General features: G+C 36.3%; 1 pseudogene; it reads left to right on the top strand.

Annotated features, from left to right (window-relative positions):
- The window catches only part of LOC125645516 (uncharacterized), a 72,272-nt pseudogene that overhangs the window by 30,225 nt on the left and 25,882 nt on the right, over positions 1 to 16,165 (top strand).

Genomic DNA, 16,165 nt, shown 5'->3' with positions numbered 1-16,165 from the left:
AAAGCTGATATTTACATGAAAGCTTTCTGACATATTTCAGATTTCAGTTTGTTAAAATCATGGCTTCCAGGGGTAGGATGTGGTCACAAGGGGGGGGGGGTCAAAGTTTTGCATACAAATAAAATCTTTAAATTGAGCCAAGGTGACTCAGGTGAGTGATGTGGCCCTTGGGCCTCTTGTTATTGTTTATAATGCTTAATTAAAGTATTTCTATTGGTCAACCAAAATTTGAATATCAGTTTTTTAGTTACAAGTGAGATACATCACTCACAATTCTTTGCATGTAAACAAGGGTCGTGCCATGTTTTTGTTTACATATAGATTACTTAATCGAAAATATAATGTTAAAAACAAAATGAGATGTGCTAAACACTAGAAACTATTTTTAAAATTGTCTTCAGAATTAAAATGTAATTGAAAAATCTGCTTTAAACAAACTTTCACTAGTATATTTAACCTATGTAAACAAAAACATGGCACAAGCCTTGTTTACATAAAAGAATTGTGAGCTCTGTGTCTCCCATGTACCTCGAAAATGTTTGCTGATCATCACAGATAAAGGTATCTTAAGCATTCTAAACACTATTAATGGAAAAATAAATTGAAAATGTTCAGCTTAAATCGTGATACAAGCTGTAACTGGCGTTAAATAAATTGAAAAATAAAAGAACAAATATTTAACATATTTGTGATTGAATATATATAAGTTCACAGAATCGGAGTGAATCTGAAGGAACAAACCCGTCAAATCAGCAGAAAATGTCGATTCATGAATCATTGTCATCCGTCCGTAATTCCCGCTCGTAATATGAGATACATGTATGCATTGACCTAGGAGGTCACCAGTTCGAGAGAGAAAAAAACCCGGAATAGGGGCACTGAGCACGTGTGAGATTTTGTAAACAATTTTACATTCCAGTTTTTATAGCAAATTTACTACCAAAATTTCATTTCAGTGGCACATTTGCATAATTCTTACTTTCTGACACCAAAGTACTTCTTATCATTCATGAAACGATGTAATATTTTAAAAGAAACGAAAATTGTATTTACTCACGTCTTTGAATATGACCTCGGTCTCAGCAATCCGATTATGTTCGGCAATCATCGTTCCCATGTCCGTGTATACAACGCAATGGCGGTTTGTACGGAAAAAAAACAATATTTCTTTGTTTATTTTGCTGATTTTTTCTTCAGATTTTGGGGATTATATTATTCATTATATTGTTATTAGGTGCATAATTGGATAGTTGAAAAATGCTGTCAGTTCCAACTTGTATTGCTTTATAAAACTTTGCGACATCTTTGTTCACTTTAAATGTTTTGTTGCTTGACGCAAACACGACAAATCTGACGTCACACAAAGAACCGCTACTCCGACTATGCCCTGACAGGGATATGTCTGAGTTAAAGTATAAATGAAGGAAACAAAGTTGATTGGGTTAAGATAACCCCGTATTACCCCGTTTTACATGGTTTACCTGGCTCACGACGGGTGTGACCGGTCGACAGGGGATGCTTACTCCTCCTAGGCACCTGATCCCACCTCTGGTGTGTCCAGGGGTCCGTGTTTGTCCAACTATCTATTTTGTATTGCTTATAGGAGTTATGAGATCGATCACTGTTCGATATCTTCACCTTTCATGGTCCATGTATCACGTTCTGGATTGTACAATCTAATCAAGATTAGATGTTATGTATGATAATCGTGTATACGAGCGAATCTATCATTTGTTTTTAATAGTCTTTTACGCTGACCTCTGACCCCGAACTTGGGAGTGACCTCTGACCCCGAACTTGAGAGACACAGTTTTCACAACATTATTTGAAATGGCTAGCCTTACGTATTTCTGAAATAAAACAGTGACTAACTCGCAAGGAGCTTATATTAGCTGATCTGAACTTGTTAATTGCAGATTGAAATTTCCTACCAGATGGCCTGGAGAAGAAGCTTTAGCTCGGGAGCTTACTGTGATGACAACAAAATTTCTTCTCAGGGTGTATTGTCGGTCAGTGCCAGTCTGTACTGTAGGGTGGGCTGTAACACGGACATTAGCAGCATGCGGGGGACATGTATCGCTTACAGCGCCAGTCAGGACTGGTCACTGGGAGAAGGGTCATTCAAGTATACTCTCCCCACATCGGGGAGCAAATACCAATTCAGGTAAATACGCCCCTTGATCAACACGAGACGGTGATAATCAAAGCAAACCAGATATCTCTAAATTCTACTGTGGTATCATATAGTATATCAAAATATATACATTAATCTACAAACTGGTCGCGGTAGCTCAGTGGCAGAGCGTTCGTTCGTAGGCGGGAGGTTGTGAGTTCGAGTCCCGTCATGGCCGCATCAAAGCTAAGATGTATACATAGGTAGCGATTGACCCTTCATAATCTAGGCAAAGAAGTAAATATAAAAAATTCCGAAAGAGACATAAAAAGGAAAGAAACAACATATATATGTACAGATTTAAAAATTTCATTAAAAGCAGACGATATCTGTAGGAGGAAAAAGTATTCTTAGTATCAGCGCCATATTGTTCGTTGAAATCAAAACTCGATGCAGTGTTAACTCTCACAAAAGATGAAGTGAAATGACTATAGGCTAACGACCCAAAGTATATTTATAAAAATACATTTTCTTGTATCCTGTTAACATCTACCTAATTCAACTCATTGACATTTGCACTTTTATGACTTAAATGTTACATGGTGCACAAATTCGCCACAAATGGTATATAACTCTGAGTTTAAGCTTGGAGTTTCCTCATTAGCTGAACTTCCCACAGGTGTTTGGTTCCGCCCATACTAATATATGTGGGCAATCGTAGGTGCAGCTAAATCGTTTAGGCTACAATGTATCTTTGTATATCATTAAAAGCTTTTTAATTTCGTACGGCGCTAATTGTACTCTATATCGATGATAATTTTTAAGAAAGCTAAGCAAAACTTTTGTTAAGACTTCCCCATTATGTTTGAATTATATCACCTACCTGGAATACATGTACCTCGCTCACTACAAAAGACGATATCACGTGATTCGGATGCATTGTCAGAGTGTTGGTAACTTAACACGCCTACAACATCATGCACTTTAATTTATCTACCAATACAGTCAATTTTGATAAATTTTATCTAGTTTTATTATATACCCATCAATGTATCGTTCGTTGATACTGTGGATTTCACAGCGTGTGATCCGGTTTTCCGGATCACCACACTGTGGTTTTCTGATTCCGTATCAGTATCCTCTGAAACTGATGACGTCACAATGCATCAACGCAACGTTATTTGTGGAAAATATTGACCGCGTCACAAAACAAAACTACGTACACAAAACATAATTTCATGGTATGTCTGTGTTTTTGATAATTTGGATTACATGTATCATCTTATAAATGCGGATTTAAAATTCAGAAGGGGGTATATAATAGATTTATCATTACTACAGTAACTTGATCCGAAGAGTTGGATCACGTCTCGTTGACAGGCGCGGATCATCAGATCAAACTCGACGCTTCGCGTCTCGTGTGATCTGATCTGTTGACAGGCGCGGATCATCAGATCACACGAGACGCGAAGCGTCGAGTTTGATCTGATGATCCGCGCCTGTCAACGAGACGTGATCCAACTCTTCGGATCAAGTTACTGTAGTAATGATAAATTTATTATATACCCCCTTCTGCATTTTAGATCCACATTTCTAAGATAATAAATGTAATTCAAACTATCAAAAACACAGACATACCATGAAATTATGTTTTGTATACGCTGTTTCGTTTGTGACGCGGTCAACATTTTCCACAAATAACGTTGCGTTGATGCATTGTGACGTCATTGTGACGGCATCAGTTTCAGAGGATACTGATACGGAATCAGAAAACCACAGTGTGGTGATCCGGAAAACCGGATCACACGCTGTGAAATCCACAGTATCAACGAACGATACATTGATGGGTATATAATAAATATATATATCATTAATATTATCAGAAATAAGTTGACGTTTCTGAATCTTACTTTCTGATCATGTAATCATATATTTACATTATATGCAAAGTGGAATGCACTGGTAGAATTTTACTTGGTGATTTATATTTGCTTTATTCAATGATTTGAAATGGTGTAACACTGATTTCAATGCGCTAGATTATATTTACAGTGTATGTTGTACCAGATACAGAAATAGATTCTTATGTTTGCATGTATATGAGATAGAACATTCTAAGTTTTAAGAACTTGTGTAAATTCAGTTAAAATAAAATATATTCAAACCGAACTAACTTCAACAGATAAAAGAAATGATATAGAATAACTGTTATAGATGTTCTATTTCTCTCATTTTAATACTGATTATCTCGCCTACGTCATGAGTTCAGATGCATGCTTGAGGTTATATTATTGTGTTTTTACCTTCGCGCACCAACCCGAAGTGCCTTTACCCAATGGGTGTTGGATAAACCTATAATTTATCTAATTGCGACATATATCACAGTTATGATTGATCGATTGATTGTGTCTTGCTTAACGTCCTTCTCGAGAATTTTTTCACTTTTTTGGAGACGTCTATTACAACTTTGAGATGAATAGTAGTGAAATGGTGAAGATAACGAACAGTGAGTTTATGTATATCAACCAATCTTTATTTCTTTGAGCCAACTGACTGATCAGAGGAACAAGTACACTAATAAATGTAGGTGAGAGAGAGAGAGAGAGAGAGAGAGAGAGAGAGAGAGAGAGAGAGAGAGAGAGAGAGAGAGAGAGAGAGAGAGAGAGAGAGAGAGAGAGCAAAGCTCGTTAGAGTAACAAGAACAATGGTAATTACAGGTAATCTAGAGAGAGAGAGAGAGAGGAGAGAGAGAAAGAGAAAAGAGAAAAAAAGAGGAGAGAGAGAAGAGAGAGAGAGAGAGCACAAAGCTCGTCAGAGTAACAAGTACAAAGGTACTTAGAGGTAATCCAGAGAGAGAGAGGAGAGAGAGAGAGAAGAGAGAGAAAAGAGAGAGAGAGAGAGAAAAGGGAGAGAGAGAAAAGAGGGAGAGAACAAAGCTCATCAGAGTAACAAGTACAATGGTAATTACAGGTAATCCAGAGAGAGAGAGAGAGAGAGAGAGAGAGAGAGAGAGAGAGAGAGCACAAAGCTCATCAGAGTAACAAGTACAATGGTAATTACAGGTAATCCAGAGAGAGAGAGAGAGAGAGAGAGAGAGAGAGAGAGAGAGAGAGAGCACAAAGCTCATCAGAGTAACAAGTACAATGGTAATTACAGGTAATCCAGAGAGAGAGAGAGAGAGAGAGAGAGAGAGAGAGAGAGAAGAGAGAGAGGGAGAGAACGTATCTAGTAAAGAAATGAAATTAAACATCAATATGAAATTTTCTTTTAGACTAATATAACAACACTCAAAAATTTTCCCAGTGTCAAAAGATCGGTGACATTACTAGTTTTTTGAAAATAATTGAATAAATTTAGATTTAAAAACATTCGGTCTAGAATAATGATAATTTTTCAATCCCCCCCACCCCCACCCCCCGATCGTTTTACAGTACAGTGGACGTCTTTTGATATAAAATGAAATTCGTCCTCAATAACATAAAGGTCACAACATGTATATATTCTGTTAGATTTGTTTACGTTATTGTGTCTGTTTATAACAGACAAAACATATACATGTAGTCTACCCGAGTTTCTGACCAGATATAACTTGTGGTCTCTGCCTATTTTAATATTAAGAAGATTAGACAATCTAAATTGGTTAACACTTTCCTATATCTTTTATCTGAAAGTTTGGTTAAATATGTTTGCAGGCAGAAATTATCAGTAAGGTGTTGATATAAGTATCCTTTTGAAGAGCTTACAATATGTTCAGGGCCGTAAGTAGGGTTCTAAATCAGGGGAGGCAGGGGATTGGGGGCCGCCGATTGACTTTACGACTGAAAATGACACTTTTTAAATCCCAATTTATCATGTTTGTGTTTCATTTGTACTATGTAAAGAATCGTAATATGGTGTCAAAGACAAAGGTGCTTGTCTTCATTTTAAACATATATCCTATAATATAACATTTATATAATTTTATTTTCTTTTTTGCCAAAAAATCAGACGAGGCAGTTGCCTCGTCTGCCTCATCGGCAGTTACGGCCCTGATGTTCTATAAACATTTTTGTTGATATACATCTAAAATTCTTTGTTGTAAAATAACAGAAAAAAAGTTTGAAGTATACATGATTTTCTGACCAGATACAGCCTAAACCGAGTGATAAGGATTCATTTTTGATTTGTAAAATCCATTTGTCGTTTCGTACCATTAGATTTTGATAACGACTTTAACCAATATTTGAAAATTCTATGTATATGGAACACATATATATCGTAATTGTAATGGTATTTCGCTTAAGGTGCGAAAATTTGATATATATAGGAGGCAAAATTTGCTTTCCGATACGAAGTTAGATGAATGGTGAAGATAACGAACAGTGATCAATCTCATAACTCCTATAAACAATACAAAATAGTGAACCGATCAAAATTACAAATTGATGAATAATGCTAATATTTTCAAACATTAATGTTGGTTTAATCATTTTATGCACGTTAATCAGTAAATTAGGTATCTTAAAACGATTTTAGAATTTTTGGGGCGTTTGATGCAAGTGGGTAGAGTTTTATCGAGGTCAGAGTTCGATCCATTTCTTTATTTATGGTTACGGGGAGTTTAGGGTCGAAGCGGGTTTAACCCTTGTGATAGGGGCATTGACCGAATATTGGGTTACCTATAAAAAGAGTAGATGAAAGATAAAAATAATAATAAATAATTATTTTTGACAGGGATTTCACATCAATCGTATTGGGCCAATGGACAACTGTTTCCCTTAGTTTTGACAAAAATATATTGTGTAGATTAATGAAATTTAGAGTTTCAAAACTTATCTTCTAGTTACCAAATCTTTCTTCCTTGTGTTCAATGTTACTAGATTGGAGGACTGTTGTTGGATGACCTTAAGCGGTGTACAGGCTAATGACAACATGAGGATGACCATGACTGCGGACTTAGCGACGAGGGTAGATACCGGGGTCATCAACTCCTCTCCTGTCGTTACCATGGCACCCTTGGTTCGCCTCCTCTCTGGATGCTTCCACACGTTCAAAATACCTGGTAAATCATTGTAGAACGCAGTTGGTATGATGCTGTCAAAATGTAATCAAGACGATAATTGCGAAACGTGTTGATTTTTCATGTTAAAGAAAAATAGGAACTATGTCCTTAGACGAATTTGGCTCCAGTCTTTGGCACTCTGTTTTTCCTTTTAGCTCTTACAAGTTTATTGTTATTTCGGATTTCAAAAATTCCGGCTTGAGCATCACTGAAGAGACATTATTTGTCGAAATGCGTATCTGGTACATCAAAATTGGTACCGTATAAGTTTTACATTACGACCCCTGGGTCGAGACCTCTGCTGGTGGACTGTTAGTCCCCGAGGGTATCTGCAGCCCAGTAGCTAAGTACTTCGTTACTAGCTTGAAAATACGGATGCATATTCAATTGCTGTGATAAAATTTAGAAATTCATTTCAAAATTAAGGATTATCTCCCTCATGCATAGCTCTGATCCTTAGACGAATCTAGCTCCAGTTTTTGGCACTCTAGTTTTCCTTTTAGCTCTTACAAGTTTATTGTTATTTTGATTTTCCAAAATTTCGGCTTGAGCATCACTGAAGAGACATTATTTGTCGAAATGCGTATCTGTTGCATCAAAATTGGTACCGTATAAGTTTTACAAGTATGACATGTAATCAAATTAATAAAAATGGAAAATAATTTATCGTTTTCAATTTATAGCGACATTTTATATAAAGATGTCTTGACAATGATATGATATAAGATCATAGCCCTCTTTAGTTTCTATACATTGACCTATTTATTTACATGTTATATCATATCTTGTCTATGTATAGACATTGGTATCTGTTCCAGTTATTGATGCTGACGGGGACATCGTCCGCTGTCGTTTTTCCGGCTCCGACTCCAACGAGTGTGGATATCTCTGTGGCGGACTTTCCGGAAGTACAATAGATACGGTTGGTAATGATCAGGAAGTACAATATATACTGTTTGTAATAGACAGGAAGTACAGTAGATAAGCTTTTAATGAACAGGAATTACAAAAGATACGGAATGTTAGTTCCCTGGATGAGCTATTAAAGAAGTACTCTTATTAATAGGTAGTAAAATAATGACACACTTGCCATGGATTATATTTTCTTCGTTTAAAAAACGCTCCATCATCAAAATATTATCTAATTTTGTAGGGTAGATGGGGTTATCAATCTACTGGAGGCTGTGCTAATTCATACATAAACGCCAAAATTTTCGTCTATCGTAGTTTATACTATAATGGCCATAGATCAAAATAGATTGACAATCCTCATCTACCAGTATCAAAAGAAAGTAAACGATTGTTACTTCATTGTTATTTCGGATTTCAAACATTTCGGTTGAGCATCACTGAAGAGACATAATTTGTCGAAATGCGCATCTGGTGCATCAAAATTGGCACCGTATAAGTTTTACATTACCTACAGTAACTATCCAAAAAAAGTAAGCGATTGTTATCTACAGTAACTATCAAAAGAAAGTAAACGATTGTTACCTACAGTAACTATCAAAAGAAAGTAAACGATTGTTACCTACAGTAACTATCAAAAGAAAGTAAACGATTGTTATCTACAGTAACTATCAAAAGAAAATAAACGATTGTTATCTACAGTAGCTATCAAAAGAAAGTAAACGATTGTTATCTACAGTAACTATCAAAAGAAAGTAAACGATTGTTATCTACAGTAACTATCAAAAGAAAGTAAACGATTGTTACCTACAGTAACTATCAAAAGAAAATAAACGATTGTTATCTACAGTAGCTATCAAAAGAAAGTAAACGATTGTTATCTACAGTAACTATCAAAAGAAAGTAAACGATTGTTATCTACAGTAACTATCAAAAGAAAGTAAACGATTGTTACCTACAGTAACTATCAAAAGAAAGTAAGCGATTGTTATCTACAGTAACTATCAAAAGAAAGTCAACGATTGTTATCTACAGTAACTAGTACTATTATTTTGAACTCTTGATTACATGCGTAGAATGACCTAAACTTTATATGCATAACTGGATACTAAATGAAGTGAATGCTACCGAAGTGCAGATGTATGTATGTATATTAATCTTTAGATTCATTTCCTATCTTTTCCCTCAAATGTGTTATGTATAACTCTAACCCCTATTGTGACCAAGGGGATATTCAATTAACAAACTGATTATACCTGATGAGTATACTTGTATTTCAATCTGACAAATCGCACAATGCTTCTCGTTGTGGAGATGTAGACGAAAAAAATTGTTTTCAATATTCTAAGGCACCGCGGTGGCCGAGAGGTTAGAGCGTTCGCCCCACAAACTTTGCAGTGCCTAGATATAGACCATCTTATACGTAATCCACCAACGTTTTCTTGTTCTCCATCTTCTTTCAACTTTAGTCCAGCTGAGCATGTCATTACTGGTGATGTTGATATAGTTGAAAATGAGGACCTCAAATCACTTATTCTAAAAGGTCCTAAATATAGAGAACCTCGTTCTTTTAATTGGCGACAGAACTTCATCTCTATTATGAATTCTGTCGAAGATTATGCTAGACGATGGGCTAAATATGAAAATGAAGAACTTGATAAATTGTCAGAATGGATTAAAAGTATCAGAGGAATATTGAAATCCCTTATTAGACATATTAAAACAAAAGTACGTACCATCTATCCTTCTGTGTTTAATAAACCAGAAGAGGTAAAAGAATTAGATACATGTAGGTTACATGAAGAATATGTTTTGGTTCCAGCTGACAAAGCTAGTAACAACATTGTCTTTGTTTGTAAGGCTCATTATTACAACTGTATTTCAAACGAACTTGGCATGAATTCCACTTTTGGTAATCGTACTTATACTCCAACTGCCCTTTCAAAGATGAAATTCAATTTATTCAAAAACTTCTACTTGAGAAGAAAAAATATCTTGCTGTGGCATTCAATTTGACATTTAGATATATCGCCGACGTTTTGTCTATTAACAATAATAAATTTCATTCATATGTCGATTCGATATATCCCTGTGAGCTCGAAATAAAACACACCACAGAGTCGTCCACTTCTTCTTTATACTTAGATATTTTATTGAAAGTAGATATTAACGGCAAAATGACAACTCAACGGTATGACAAACCGGATGATTTCAGTCTCTCCATCGTCAACTTCCCATATTTAGGTAGCAATATTCCATTATCACCTGCATATGGTGTTTATATCTCTTAACTGATTCGATACGCAAGAGCTTGTTCTGCGTATAGTCAGTTTTTAAATCGAGGCAAGTTACTGACAAACAAGTTGATGGTGCAGGGGTTTCAACAGTCTCGATTGAAGTCAGCATTTCGCAAATTCTATGGTCGTTATAACGATCTAGTTCGTCAATACAACATATCATTGGGTCAAAAGCTGTCTGACGTGTTTCATACCAATTGTTAGGCCATTCTTGGCACACTGATTTTGACTACGGATAACACCGTTTGCCTGATCCGGATATAGGGCTCACGGTGGGTGTGACCGGTCAACAGGGGATGCTTACTCCTCCTAGGCACCTGATCCCACCTCTGGTGTGTCCAGGGGCCGTGTTTGCCCAACTATCTATTTTGTATTGCTTATGGGAGTTATGAGATTAATCACTGTTCGTTATCTTCGCCTTTCACACTGATTATCCTTGTGAAGATATACACTAAGAATTTGTTTTCAATATTCTAAATACCCTGGTACTATGTGGGTTGACCAATAAAATGGGGTTTGTTTGGTTTTATATTGTTTAACGTCCTACTCGAGAATTTTTCACTCCTTTGAAGACCTCACCATTGCCGGTGAAGGGCTACAAAATCTAGGCTTACATTCGGCATTTACAGATTTGAGGAAGGATGAATCTTTATTGTACCACACCTGTGACACGGGACCTCGAATTTTAAGGTCTCATTCAAAGGATTGCCCCATTAAATCGCCCCTTACGATAAGCAAGGGGTACTGAGGACTTATTCTAACCCGGACTGACATGGGACTCTCTAGTTTAGGAGTTTAGGAGTTTTTTACTTAATGAAGACGCTTGAAATCAGACAATTGGTACCTGTATTGGTCTTGAGAATTCTAGCATTACATTTCCAGTGTGAAATTCTATGACCTCGCTTTGAACCCAGGGTTTATGGATTTAAGAAACTTGATCCAGCATTACATGGGGATGATTGCATACAATTGTAAAATCAAAATGTTCCCCTGTAGTTCTCGACAGAAAATCTGCTACCATTTCCTTTGTAATGAGTCTCCATTATGACTACGTTCTGATCCCGGAGTTCACGAATTGAACAAATCATATTGTCTACTATATGAGTATGCTTCCATATTTAGTTGGCAAATTGTAGCCTTGTAGTTTCCTAGGCAATCATATCTGAAACAACAAGCACATATAATGACCCTGGCCCCAGAAGGCTATAGGGATATAAAAAAGGTTAGAGATATTTTTACACCCCAGTTTATTTCATATATTCATTTTGTATCGCCTCTTGGAATGGCCATCTTCCTTCATTTGAAAAATAAGAATGCTTCATGGGAAGGTTTAGGTTTAATCTACCCAGACAGGCAGACGCCAAACAGAAGTTGATAGATCTTGATTGAGCCTTCGGCTCCGGTTACTAAATTTGAATTTTTTACTGCAATCATTCGATTAACAGAAAAGGAATGCTATAAATGGTTTGCTTTGGGAATACAATTATCATACCACTCATAGTTCTATTCTAAAATATTTTTTTTATCTCACACCACACTGTAGGACACGTGCATGTTCTCATACAATGCGACTTCCGGGACAGGAACCTATGGTGTGCACATTCAGATCGAAGACTTTTCAAGCGTTGCACCCAACATAGTCCTCAGCTCCGTTCCGCTTCAGTTTCTGATAACAGTGTTTGACGACCCCCTGGACTGTAACGATACACCTTCCTTTGTAACCCCCACCCCTCCCGAAGGTAGCTGCCATGTTGTTACGAATACATTTCGCCAGACACTCGTAGCAAGAAGTAAAAAGGCATCACACACGTAAGATTATCATTCTATCGATTTGATGGAGCTTTTCGATATATTTCATGTATCATATTTTGAAATTTATATTTGTAGAGTTACAAAAATATCACTAATGGGACCAATAGGAACGACAAAAACTAGTTTGTCCCCTTATGGTGCCTCCGGCAGGGAGTGGTCAATTACAGTCACGTGGTCACCAACGAGTAGTCAGCGCGGGCTTCATTTGATGTGTTTCAATGCAGAAATTGAAAACAAGTTATGAGTCGGCATTCATTTCAACTTACAGAATTACATGAAATGAAAAATAATAAATAATACCTCAAGTTTTGAATTCTTTGAAGTTATTTTGTAAAAAAAAAATATATCGATTTTTCAGACTTTCTTCAACCTTGACTTGTATTGATCTGCTGAAAGAAAGTAAGTTGATTTGTTGGATTCTTGGCTAAAAACAATTGATCGATTGCAATAAAGAGCATACAGTTGTGATTCATTATCATACTTCATCTTATGCTATGTATAATTTCGATTTGTTCCAAAACGAAACCGTAAAGTAACATTCCAGTCATCATGTAGTTGATATTTTGCTGAAATGCAATGTGAAATGGAATGAAAAAAGAACGTGATATTAATAATGCTATCACTGTGATAAACTCTGACTAGGAATTTTATAGATCTAGTTTGTTTCATCGCTTCTCATCGAGTCAGAGTGTAACGACATACATTATATGTATTATACAATTTTTGCAGCCCCTCCTTCAATAGAGCTCACACAAGGATGTTTAACACCATTGGGAGAAATAGAAGCACATCTCATCAAAACATTAAAGATGTGCTTTGGCAGAAAGGTAAGATGAAACTCCTAATCAATCAGACCATTGTGACGTCAGATACAAGAAACGAACTTATGTAAACTCTAAAACCGATCAGTTGAGTTTTGTCCTTAAACCAGAAGCAACAGTCGCCATGATGAACTTTCGATGGCTTCATGATAATGTTTCTTAGATTCGGTGATTGAACATGTATAATAAATTTCTCTATGTAGTATTTCTTTCTTTGACAGTTTGTTCGTCCCACAACAGACAAATTCTTAACAATACACCACGCCAATGGAACTGAGGCACACACATTTAATATGACAGACCCGGCTGTAGCTTCATTTCCGGTCTCGGGAGGTCGCGAGGTCACAGTGACGTTGGGTAACTCTTTTAACTTTGATTTGACGAAATGAACCAATAGTGATATCACAAATAGAACGACTCTCTAAGTTTAAACATTCGTTTGCAGGTTCAGTTCTACCTTTAGGAGAGTACTACGTTCTCGTTAGTTCAGGTAAAATACAATTTTATAGTCACATTCTCATAGTTGTGGTTTGGGGAGGTGGTAGATATATTTGTTTATTCTATGGAAATGTTTACAAAACAACAAATCAGTTTAACAGGCGCGAAAAACATCACACAGTTTGGATTGGTTTTGATCGGTCAAGGTTTTTTGTCAATAAAAATATAAAAATAAAAAATATTCCACAATATTGAAATAATTTGTAAGTTTTGTGTATCTGATGCTTTTTATATTAACCATATTTTTACGATTGCTATATCCTAGATAAACAGAGTCAACAAAAATGGCAATGTTCTGCATTCTTGTATCGTCCTCTCGTGTGCTGAACAATATATCTTGCTAGACGAAAATGCTTGCTAACCATACCTGTAACATTGTTAGAGTTAAATACTTAGAAAAAATATACAACCATTATATTTTAAAACCTTCAATGAAATATGAAGTTGATTGGTCACGTGATAAAATCCTAAGGTTTTCTCAGTAGAGTTGATTACGTACTTGACATGTTAGTGTCACATTCAAATGAATGCATATCTTTTTATAGTTTGTTTCTTTTTCTCGATTCACATTGGAGCAATTGGAACGCACCTCTACCCTGCTTCTGAATCTTTTTCAAAACTGCAAATACCCTTTATCACACCTCAGTGTATTAGAGCATTAAACCGCCAGTCTGTGCTCTCAGTAGGAAGGGGACAGACCAGAGAGAAGGACGCATTTGGCTATTAAATACAGTTTACCAGTAACATACCAATATTCAGTAACAGTTTAAAGCCAGTATAATGTAAATATTGCCTTTGTTCTGTTTTTCTGAAGTGAGTTTTATTTAATTATTTAAACGTATTTTCTTTGTTAAAAAGGTCCTAAAGGTTCTAATTTTTGTGCTCAATGCCTTTGTTTAAACACTTTTGTATGTATTTGTTCGCTAGTCCTGTTGGTAAAATTACGGCGTCCAGTAGTGGCCATAATCAAATTTCGTTCTTAGGAACGTGTGGTGTAACTCGTGCATATAAAACCCCAGGATTTTGTGCATTCCAAGTGATATATAAAATAAAGTAACATATATGTATTACAGTATATAGTGTATATGTCCATGGATAATATAAAGTAAGGGTTCAACCTGAAAACCTGTATGTCTACATGTATTTGATATGTTGACTTTATTGTCGTAGGTCCTAGATTGTAGCTTGTGCCGAATACTACGGTAGTAACTAACTTGTACCCAGTTGGGGTGCATCAACATGACGTGAGGTGTGTCCACGTGAACTCTCAAGACATCGTTCACGGGATCTCCCAAGACATCGTTCACGGGATCTCCTAAGACATCGGTCATGTGAACTCTCAAGACATCGGTCATGTGAACTCTCAAGACATCGGTCACGTAAACTCCCAAGACATCGGTCAGGAGGAGAGTGAATCATACTCCCATGCAGTAAAAACGGATAAAGAAACAATTATTGCTGATAATTCATCCATGTAAACTTGAAATAAATTTATGAAATTGTGAATACTGGGTTACCTTATCATATTCAAGCACGGTAATCCGTGACAGTTAGACATATAGACGTAGCTAACCATCCTGTGGAAGCTGCTGATAGTTTTTTTCTTACACTCTTTATTTGATAGATGCCCATGCTTTGAACAAACATTCAACGTTATGATCTTTGATCTCTGAAACACTTCATTGAAAATTGAAGTTATATTGTTTTGACGTGTTTATATAGCAAAGGAATATCGCAAATGCATACATAACAAATTGAATATATCCGTAATGCTAATGAAAGGTGAAGATAACGAACAGTGATCAATATCACAACTCCCACAAGGAATACAAAATAGATAGTTGGGCAAACACGGACCCCTGGAAAAACCAGAGGTGGGCTCAGGTGCCTAGGAGGAGTAAGCATCCTCTGTCGATCGGTCACACCCACCTTGAGCCCTATATCCTGATCAGGTAAACGGAGTTATCTGTAGTCAAAATCAGTGTGCCAAGAACGGCCTAACAATCCGTATGAAACATGTCAGACAGCATCCGACCCAATGATATGTTGTATTGACGAACTAGATCATTATAACGACATAGAATTTGCGAAATGCTGACTTCAATCGAGACTGTTGAAACCCTAGTACCATCAACTTGTTTGTCAGTAGCTTGCCTCGATTTAAAAACTGACTATACGCAGAACAAACTCTTGCGTGTTGAATCAGTTGAGAGACATAAACAGGTGATAAGGGTATGGTGCTGTGGAATCATGAGGGTAATTTTCGTGGGTAAGCAACTTTTGCTGGTTCTTGGGGACGTAATTTCGTGGGTAAGCGATACGATGTCACTAGGAAACTCTACAAAACATCACAGAAAACGGAAGTAATCAAAGGGGCTTTCAAGCTCGCTGGACTTTGAAAAGAATGAATGCAATTACTAACTTTTGAGTACGTTGTCGGTGCTAGTTTTGATGATTAAATAGATCAGAATAAACAATTCCATTGTTGTATTTTTACATTTAACAGCTTGATCGAAAGAAAAATAACGGGGTTACTGATGTAACGATCATATTAATACAATTTTATCGGAATTATGTTTTTGATGATCAAAAATTCATTTTAAATATTTGTATAAAAAATGTTCCGAGTACACGTAAATTCGTGGGTAAGACTGGCCCATGAAATCCACGAAGA

This window comes from Ostrea edulis, chromosome 6, assembly GCF_947568905.1.
Source record: "Ostrea edulis chromosome 6, xbOstEdul1.1, whole genome shotgun sequence".
Lineage (NCBI taxonomy): Eukaryota > Metazoa > Mollusca > Bivalvia > Ostreida > Ostreidae > Ostrea > Ostrea edulis.
Note: the sequence above shows the minus strand (reverse complement) of the source record. Positions and strands in the feature narration are given on the sequence as shown.